Source organism: Mustela erminea, chromosome 1 (assembly GCF_009829155.1).
Source record: "Mustela erminea isolate mMusErm1 chromosome 1, mMusErm1.Pri, whole genome shotgun sequence".
Classification (NCBI taxonomy): domain Eukaryota; kingdom Metazoa; phylum Chordata; class Mammalia; order Carnivora; family Mustelidae; genus Mustela; species Mustela erminea.
In genome coordinates this window covers 2008092-2018019 of record NC_045614.1, presented here as the reverse complement: position 1 = coordinate 2018019, position 9928 = coordinate 2008092, and positions in this window count along the sequence as shown.

The following is a 9928-nucleotide window of genomic DNA, read 5'->3' as shown; positions in this document are numbered from 1 at the left end:
ACCTGATGACTTTTATATTAAGGGTTAGACTAAAACCAAAATGGCTTTACGTTGGTCAACTTGTCTTCTGGGTGTCCCTCCCTTACCACTTCCTCAGGTACAGCGGGCCTTCCAAGACCATCCACCCCCCCCAAAACCCTGCAGAGCTGGTGGCCTTCTGGTCCCTCGGATGCTATCTGGCCAAGAATTAGGGTGTGGACCCCTGGGGAAAGTGGGGACCTGTCTGGGCCCCAAAAGGTATTGGGAGACCCAAGTATACAACCCACTCGGGTGGGAACCAGCCCCTCCCGGGCAACCCCTATGCCCCCCGCCTCACCATGCACTCACCATCTCACTGCCTTCCTCCAGGAGGACCCCAAGGGCAGGTGCACATGAAGGCAAGACCCACCCAAAGCCACAGAGAGGAGCCTGGGAGCGCTCCCACTTGGATGGTGCCTGGGCCCCTGCACCCTGACGGATCTGCTCTCCCCTGCTAGAACCTGTGACCCGGCAGAGCTTCGGACCGCAACCTCACATCTCCTGATGGGGCGGCCATCGAGCACGGGAGCTGGGTCCCTCCTCCCAGACTGGGATATCCTGACTCAGTTTCCCCACAGGGCTCCCCCTTGTCCAGAGCTGGGACAGAGGGGACAGGTCTGAACGCGACAGGAGGGCCTGGGGACTTCGGGTGTTGGGAGTCAGTGTGGGAATGAGGTCTTCATGGCTCTGTGTCCTTCGTCTAAGAACAGAGACACTCAGCAGTGACGTCACCGCATGCAAGGCAGGGCCTGGCTCTTTTGACTTGTGACCTTTGATATACTGAGGCCTGGCCCTGCCCCCTGCACCTCTGGAGCTTGACCAAGTGTTCCCTGCAACCCATTTCTTACCGCACAGTTCTCAGGCTCTCCACACAGGAGTCCTGAAGTTTGGGTCCCCCCCAACACCAAGGAAACACTGGGACGGGGACCCAGCGCCGGGCCTGTAATGTAGGAAAGATGTTAGGTTTTGAAGCCGACAGCCAAGAAAGAATTCTTGAGATGTCTTTGGTGCAAAAAGGTGGTTTTATTAAAGTACAGGGAACAGGACCCTTGGGCAGAAGGAGCTGCACTGGGGCCATGAGGAGCGGCCCATTACATCCGTGCAAGTTGGTCCGGTGTTAAGAGAGAGTGTATGTCTGGAAGGAATTCTGGAAACAAGGTTTCCAGAATCTAGAGGGTGTAGCTGTTGTTGGGAAAAGTCCCTCATTACTGTTTTGTAAACCCTGAGTCATGAAACCCTTCAAATGTGTATCATTGGGTTGGTCGATTGTATGCTTGTGGGATGAATGCCAACATGTATCTTGGGGAATAGAAAGAAAGGAAGTTTCCAAAGGAATTTTTATACCTTCAAGTAGACTTATAGGACCCCGGGGGGTCAGGCTAGGATTGCCTTCTGCCCTTAGCATAGTATCAACATCAAAGCCGTTGAGTCCCTGGAGGAATGTCACTCTGCTTGTTTCAGGGACCTGTCACCGGGCTGTAAGTAGTAAGGAAATGTAATGGTTTCTCTTCCGCCTTTGTTTCCCACAGCAGTCCGCTTCTCCCGAGAGTGAGAACACCTTGACCACCGGAGGCCCTGTCCAGTCCAGCCACGCTGGCCCTGTACTCCTCTGGGTGCCCCATCAGTCCGACTTCCCCTTCTACGTGGAAGAGAAAAGCCCCTTCCTGTCTGATTTGAGATGCTTGTACCTCTTGGATCGGTTTCTTGTCACCGGAGTCAAGTTTCTCCTTATACCAAATCCAGATCTGTTCGCTATTAGACAGACATGCATTTACCTCGGGAACCCACTGCTTCTGGAGAGCTTGGTGCTTCTGGGAGTTGGAACCTTTAAGAAGCAAAATTCGGGGCGCCTGGGTGGCTCAGTGGGTTACACATCTGCCTTCAGCTCAGGTCCTGGGATCGAGCCCCACAACAGGCTCCTTGCTCGGCGGGGAGCCTGCTTCTCCTTCTGCCCGCTGCTCCCCCTGCTTGTGCTCTATCACTGTCTCTGGCAAATAAATAAGTAAAATCTTTTAAAAAGCCGAGGTGAGGGGGGTGGGGCGAATGGGTCTTGGCAGGTCACCTTCCTTTCTGGGATGGCAGGGATCTAGCAGCTGGATAAGAGCAGCTCATTCCTGACGGTTGGGTTTATGATTCCATTTCTGGGAGAGGCCAAAATGGCAATGAAGTCGTGGTTTGGGGACAGGGAGCTGAGTGAGTGACTCCATTCTGGTCTTGTCTTAGTTTTAGCAGCACCCAGGCCTGGGAGCAGGAAGTCTTTGGACAACCGCTGTCATGAGATGTACTTAAAACTTTCAAGTGGACACTATATACTGGAAAGAAGTGTATTTCAGATCACTTTTTGAGCATGTCCCTAAAAGACTTTTAAGTAGAAAGGGTATGCTCTCCCTGTTAGGTGGGCTGCCGCCATGGGGGCAAAGAATTGTCCAGAGAGGAGAGAAACACTGAAGAGTTGATTCATTCTGCAAGGGAGGAGAGGGGCCAGACATCTCAAGACATGTCCGTCCGAGTTCCTGTCCACCTGGGCCAGGCCCTTCCCGGGCGTGACGGGACCGCAGCTGTGTCCATGCGGGGGGGCGGGTACCGAGGGGGGTCCCGGGGCAGAGCAGGAGGCGGCGGTTTCCCCGGGGCTCTGTCCAGGGCTCCTCTGGGAAGCAGGTGTGCTCACTTTAGAGAAGAGTATGTTGTGTAGTTGGGGTCTACGCCCTGAGAATGGCGGGCACCGTGACCTAGGAAAACAGAGTTAGGGACGTGGCAGACCCCTGAGAGTTTGGCCTGTAAGCCCGGCTAGGGTGGCAGAGGGGACTTGAGCTGGATTCCTTTCCCAGGGCCTTCACCACATGTGGTGACATCACTGGTGATGTGTTTCTTCTTAAACAAAGATGTTGGGGGAATCATCATAAAGACATGACCTTAAAAAAAAAAAAGACATGACCTCCTGGGGTGCCTGGGGGCTTAGTGGTTAAGCATCTGCTTTCGGCTCATGTCATGATCTTGGGGTCCTGGGACCTTGGGGCTCCCTGCTCAGTGGGGAGTACGCTTCTCCCTCTCCCTTTGCCCCTCCCCGCTGCTTTGGCACTCTCCCCCCCCCTCAAATAAATGAGTAAAATCTTAAAAGAGAAAATCTAAAAAGAAGAGGCATGACCTCCAGATGTCCCACGACCTTGACGCAGGCGCGCAGAGCCTCCTCCCCCTTCCTCGGTCCTTGCCGTGTGCGCTGTGCTTGCCTGCTCGGCTCCCGGAGGCTGTCCAGAGGGCACAGCCTTGAGAGGGTGACGCGGCATGGAGACTGAGCACAGTTAAGGCGTCTCTATAAAGATCTGGAGGGCGGGTGAGGGGACCCACTCACCTTGCTGCAGCCCCACAGACGCCTTTCCCGTAAGTTCCCTTTACTTTGGCAAACAGCCCTCTACCAAGCTGGGAGGACCCACCTTTCTTGGGGTCTCTCTCTGCCCCCCGACTAGGACGGCTGGTTTCAGATTACAGTTAGGAAGCTCCCAACCAGGCTCCAGAACAACAAGCGCAGTGAACTGTAGGCCTCCCTCCGGGGCTGATCCCTGACCGGCCCCCGCCCTGCAGGACACCAGGCCCTCCGGTCTCTGCCCCGCTGGGCCAGGTGCCCCTCTGCTCTGGACAAAGGCTCACTCCATGGGGAACCGGATTCTGAAATTCCTGTGCCAGCAGTAAGTTTGTTTCCAAAGGGCTTTCCATATGTTAGGACTTAAGGATCCTGGAGGTCTGACTAAAGTCAACCTAAGATTGCTTTTTGCCTCTAGCAATTCATCAACATTGGGGCGCCCGGGGGGCTCAGTGGTTTAAGCCTTTGCTTTCGGCTCAGCTCATGATCTCTGGGTTCTGGCTTCGAGCTCTCTGCTCAGCGGGGAGAGTCTGCTTCTCCCTCTGCGCCTCCACTCCCGCTCTCACTTTCTCAAATAAATAATTTTTTTTAAGCATTAAGGTGAGGGCAGTGTTGAGTTCTTTGAGGCACGTCATGCTCCACCCGCCCCGGGCGGCTGCGGGGACAAGGGGGCGTCACCTTCTCTGCATCTCTTCTGCCTTTGTGGTCCTCATCATGAACCACCGGCCTCAAAAGCTCTTCGGGCCCAGGGGTCCCGTCCCCGTGCTATAATAAAAACACCATTTTGCACCAAAAATGTCTCAAGAATTCTTTCTTGGCCATTTGCTTATGGGCCCCCCCCATCCCGGGGGTTTCCCACCCTGAGTCCCTGTCCCCCCCCCCGCCCCTCCCGCGAGGACTCCCGCGCACTCCCGTCCTGCTGACTTGTGACACCGTCACCACCTGAGGACCTGGGTTTCAGGTTGACCGTGAACTCTCAGGAAAAGAGCCCAGTGACACAAGGAAGCCTGTTCCCTCTCAGCCACTTTCCCTTCTTGCGGGCTCTTGCTGCGACAGTCACGCTTGGCTTCGTCTCCAGGGGCGACCATTGCAAGTCGGCCCCATCCTGGAGGAAAAGTGCTGCTGGTGACCGCCGAGGGAGCAGGAGGCAGGTAAGGGCACGAAGCTGACACCCCCACCCCGACCCCTGACTCCCTCCCGGGGATAAGTGTGACATTCCTCAGTCATTCCTGCCTGCCCCAAAACGAAGGGAAGGGGGAAGCCAAGGGTTAACAGGCAGAGATCTCCGTCCTGCAAGAGTCCATTGACCAAGGTCTTAGGGGCTTACCGGGAAAGAGCATTCTTACCCGCAGCCCGGTAACTCCCCGAGACCCAGAGATCTGGTTTCCTGGAGCCCTAGCCTCACCCTCCCCTCCGCGGTGATGTGGGAAACAAAAGCAGAAGGGAATGCAAATAAAATCAAACTTCTTTATAGCCTGCAGCCCCTCGGCAAATACTGGAGAGAAGCAGAGTATTACAACCTTCCTCCAGGAAGCTGCCAAGGGCCTTAAGTTCCCGTGTCACTAGAAGAAAAGCCCCCGCAGCTGGACCCCAGCCAGGCTTCCAGAATCGCGGAGTCTCCTTTAGCAGATCAAAGTCCGTCCGGAGCCTCCCTTTCTCCTAACCTCCCCCAACGCCCACGTGTGTGATCCTCTCTCCCGCTTAGCCATGCGGTTCTTCCTGCCCTTGGGTCCTGTCCCCCAGCTTTAACAAAGCACCGGTTTACCCCGAAGACGTCTCAAGAATTCTTTCAGCTCAGGACCCCAAAACACTCCAAGCCACATCAATAATGTTCACATTTACCAAGAAATGCTGATAGAATCTGTGATTTGTCCCTCTACCATTATGTGTATGTTTTATTATGCATAGGTTTTATTAGACAGTAATGAATAGCTAGCCCCCTCAGGGTCCTAGAAACCTTGCTTCCAATTTCCGTAGAGACTCACTCTATCCCTAACCCCCTCCCAACTTGAAGTGTATAATGGGCCCCTCCTCGGGACCCCAGTGCCCCTCTTTCTGCCCCCGGGTCCTGTCCCAGGGCTTTAATAAAACCACTTTTCTTTTTAAAGATTTTATTTATTTATTTGACAGAGACAGATCACAAGTAGGCAGAGAGGCAGGCGGAGAGAGAGGGGGAAGCGGGGCTCGATCCCAGAACCCTGAGAACATAGCCTGAGCCGAAGGCAGAGGCTTAACCCACTGGGCCACCCAGGAACCAAAGACGTCTTTGCACCAAAGACGTCTCAAGAATTCTTCCTCGGCTGTGGGCTTCGAATCCTAATCGTGTCCTTCCAACATCATTATGTAAAGTCCCACCACCCTGTTCTTTAGGAACTTCCTGGTATCCTGGATCCTTGTTCTGCCATGGAAATTTTAAGAAAGTTTTTGTAAAGTACCAAAAATCCCTACTGGCATTTTGCTGAAATTTAATGAAAACTATGCATCTATTTGTTTAGAACTGATATCAGGGTGATGAAGTTCAAGAATCTGGGTGAGGTCAGGCGGGGCGAGGTCCAGAGCTGACAGCTAAGAAAGAATCCTTAAGTCTCTGGTGCAAAAAGGTGGTTTATTAAAGCACGGGGACAGGACCTGTGGGCAGGAAGAGCTGCAGCCCCGGGGATGCGAGGCGTGCTCTATTAGATACTTGTAAGTCGGGGAGGGGATTAGGGAGGGCGACAGTCTCTAAGGAATTTTGGAAGCAAGGTTTCTAGGACCTCGAGGGGCCAGCTATTGTCTGGGGAAAAGGTTATTCATTACCAGTAATAGAACCTTCTCCTGAGACCCTTTAGATGTTTATCAGTGGGTCGTATGCTTGGGAATGATTCTTGGAGGTTTATCTTGGAGGTTTAGAGATAGTTTCCAAAGGAATTGTTAAAGTAGATTTACAGGATTGTGGTTGGGGGTAGGGGGTCGGTCAGGCGAGGATTGCCCTTTGCCCTTAGCAAAGCCTTAAGGTGAGGGTAGTTGAGTCCCTTAAGGTGAGGGTAGGAGAGTCACTCTGCCTGTTTTAAGGGCTTGTCAGTAGGTAAGGAAATTTAATAATCTTTCTTCTGCCTCTGTTTCCCATATCGATGGCAGCACCGAGGTCTCTTTTCTAAGAGCGTTATTCATGTTTCTCTCCCTCTCTCTCTCTCTCTTTTTCAGCTGGCTTTGATGTCAGGCATGATGATGTGGGACACAAAGCCAGAAGAGAAATTATTACGTTTCCTTACTACCTGCAGCCCCTGGACAAGTCCTTGAAACAGGCAGAGCGACATTCCTCTAGGGACTCAAGAGCCTGGATGTTGACACTTCGCTTAGGACAAAAGGCAATCTTAGCCCGATCCCCAGGATCCTGTAAGTCTACCGTAACATATAAAATTTCCTTTGGGAACTTCTTTATTTCTGCTTCCCAAGATACGTGTTGGCAAGCATCCCCCAAGCATCCGACCCATCACCAATACGCATCTGAAAGGTCTCATGACCCAGGTTTTATTAGTAAGAAATGATCCTTTCTCAGCAACGGCTAGCCCCCTCCAGGTCCTGGAAAACTGGCCTCCAAAATTTCTTCAAGAATTATGCTCTCCCTAACCCCTCCCTTGAAACTATATAATGGACCCCCCCCCCCCCGTGGCCCCAGGGCAGCTCCTTCTCCCCAGGGGTCCTGTTCCCTGTGTTTTAATAGAACCACCTTGTTGCACCAAAGACATCTCAAGAATTCCTCCTTGGCTGTTGGCTTCAAACCCCACCATCTTTCCTATATCATCTGGTGACCATGAAGGCACTTTTGAGTCTTTTCATCTGGACTCTGAGCCTTGGTGCAAACTTGGCGAGTACTTTCTCTCCTTTTCCCTACTTTCATTCCAGGGCATCTTCAGGAAGCACGTACTTCCTGGAACACACCCGTATGGGCTGCTCAGGCTGTGGTCCTCTAGCCTGTGGCTACCCCACAGGGAGGAGAAAGTCTGCCTTTTGCCTAAACTTAGTACTTGGCTGGAATGGTAATAAGATACCTGGCACTCTCTTCATTCCTGTCCTTATACAACGTTGTTGTCTTGGGCCCGGGACAGCCACCTCAGTCACCAGGACGCTGGGTAATCGTAACTCCCGTGTGAGGTTTCCTCCTGATTGGTTTAATGTGATCCCCTTCACAGCCCTGGTCTGGCCACATCTCGACAAGGGAAGCCCCTGGGAGCTGGCCAAAACCAGTACCTGATTGACTGACAACCCAACCAGGATATTTCCCACGGAAGTTTGCGGTGAAGACTTCCGAGAATGTCGGGGCGCCTGGGTGGCTCAGTGGGTTAAGCCTCTGCCTTCAGCTCAGGTCATGATCTCAGGGTCATGGGATGGAGCCCCGCATCGGGCTCTCTGCTCAGCGGGGAGCCTGCTTCCTCCTCTCTCTCTCTCTGCCTGCCTCTCTGCCTACCTGTGATCTGTGTGTCAAATACATAAATAAATAAATCTTAAAAAAAATTAGACCATGACAGATTTCTGTCTTTACTATTGTCCATCAACATCCTCTGCCAACTACTTACATTAAGTCTTAAACTTAAATTAAAATGGGGTCATTTCCCCTTGTAAAACTTTTCTAGTGTTCTCCAGGGGTGAAAAATGCAAGGCAATAGCACAACTTTCAGGGGATGGGACAGCACGACAGTATTTCAGCCCATTTACCAAGCACCCATCTGTAGCCTAGGATGTGGTGGGCAAATGGAGAGACGCCAGCATCCCTCCTACAGGGTCTTTTATGACAGGAATGCCTTCTTGGTAAGGCAGGATGGTGATCAATAGTGACTTTTCATTTGAGGGTCACCTCTGGTTGCTTTTGACACATGGAACATTTGCCATACCCTGCATGGGTGCCACTAGGGAGACACGGGGTGAGGGGGTGTCTGGTAATTTTTGGTAAAGGACTTTCTCTACTTTCCCAGGAGCATGGCCTCAGTAGGCTTCTTCTTCTTCTTCCCCAAGGACTGTCCCTTGGGATGCCTTTTTAACCACTGGAAATAATTCAGACTGCGAACTTTAGGAAAGGATTGGTCTGTCACACTGCTGGCCGCAGCGGGATCTGTCAGCTGGATCTCTTCTGCAGGAAACCGGGCAGAATGTGTTTGACCCAATGTGTCTGCAGCAAACTCCCTCCCGACGTATGGGATGATAATGAATCAGCCTCCTCCACACTAACCCAGGGTCCTGGAGGAAACACGGGCCGTCCCCAGCAAAGGGGACGCTGACTCTCTCTCTCACTGTTCCACTTCCCCATAGATGTGGGGGTTTCTCCCTCACTCATTTCCTGGGCTAGTGGTTACAACTGGAGCCAGCTGGTTTGCCTGTCTCGGGGAGGGGACTTGAAGGACTGTTCCCAAGCAGCTGCCGAAACTCCCTTTGTTTCAGGGGAAATTCCTTGTCTTTGGCCCGACGTGGACTGCCTACCCCCTAACCCCCCCTTGTTGGCAGGAAAACATGGCGTCTGCTCCTCTGTTGGGGACGATGAGCTCTAAAACAGGGAACCCTTTCTCTGCCTTCTGGCAGCACTTGGCCTCTTCTGCCTTCCTCTCCCCCTCCTCCAGTTTCTGAACCACTTGGCGTGTGGCCTGCATCACTGGTTTTGGTACCATCCTTGGTGCCCTTGCTGTCAAGGGACACCTAAGACCACCCACTCCGGATTTCCCCACCAGTGTCTCAGGTAAAAATTAATAATGGGGAGGATCCAGGTGGAACATAATTCAATATTTAAACCAAGTTACGTTTGTTGGCTTAATTTCTGTCTTTAAAGTTATCAGCCATACATGTGAAACTTTTATTCTGTTGAGGTTTGTGGAGGGCCAAATAAGCTTACATTATCTCTGTTTCAACGTATTAGCAAAAAGACAAAACAACGGTTAGTTGTCCATCTCGTCCAAGTTTTCATGGGTGATTTTTAAGATAGCTTTCAAAGTCTTTGAGAGCCTGAAGGTTTAAAGTTTTGCTTGGATGATAAATGGGACTGAATTCATTGGAGATTGAGGTCTTTTCCAAACAGGATATGGTGCTAAAGGGCAGGTTCCTCCATGTAGGTTTGCGCTTTTGACTTCTTACTGTAAAGAAACTAAGAATATAAAACGTCATCAAAAGAATTCTGGTGCAACAGTTTGCAATTGGTTACTACTTAGCACTGGAGACCAAGGCCTTTCTAAGAATGAAAAATTCTGCTGAATGTAATTAAGATTGACGGGAATAAGAGAAACAACTGTATGTGTAAGAAAGATAGAAGGAAGGCGTGGGAATGCATTTTCGTTGAAGGCTAAAGAAGGAAATTTTGTCCTAAAACAGACTGGTTGTTTGGAGGAATGGCTTGGGACAAAATCTGAATGCAAACGAGACTTGTAGAAGGTTTGTGATGGGAAAACTTTGGAAAGGATTTTCATGTGTTGTCAGGACGGACCAAGATTGACATGAATGGAATGTGAGGTACACTGGTACGAGACACAAAAGTCTGCTTTCTCTGAGTTAAAAAGACAAGTTTTCTTGAATTGTTGGTCTGCTCTTGAT